Below are 487 nucleotides of genomic sequence, written 5' to 3'. Positions count from 1 at the left end.
TTCGCCACTGCTCCGCTCGGCGCCGCCGCTGGCCGGACCCCGCGCCATTGGCCCGCCCACCTGTCAGTCACGCGTGGGCACGCCCCGCCGGCACCGCCTTCCACCCCGCCGGCTCCGCCCGCCGTCCCGCCCCTTCGCTCTCATTGGCCGCCCCCACTGCCACTCGGGAGGAGCCCCCCGGGACGGGTGGCCCCGAGCCGGCTCATGCGGCCAGCTCACGTAACCGCCGCCAAGCTCTCTGGTCCGGCCGGACGCCGCTCAACGGTAGCTCCCGCCCCTCCGCGGGAGCTCCGCCCTCTCTCCCGCCTTCAGCCACAGCCCTCTTAGCACCGCCCACTTCAGCCCTGCGGCCACGCCTCTGTATCATCGCCCTGTGATGATTGGCCTCCGCGCCCGCCGCTCACACCCCGCTGCCCCTCCCTGCGCCTCGCCCGTGTGCGGCGTGGCGCCCCCTGGCGGGGATGGGCGGGGCCGGGGCCGGGGGCGG

Source organism: Haliaeetus leucocephalus, unplaced genomic scaffold (assembly GCF_000737465.1).
Source record: "Haliaeetus leucocephalus isolate CR32 unplaced genomic scaffold, Haliaeetus_leucocephalus-4.0 Scaffold136, whole genome shotgun sequence".
NCBI lineage: Eukaryota > Metazoa > Chordata > Aves > Accipitriformes > Accipitridae > Haliaeetus > Haliaeetus leucocephalus.
Note: the sequence above shows the minus strand (reverse complement) of the source record.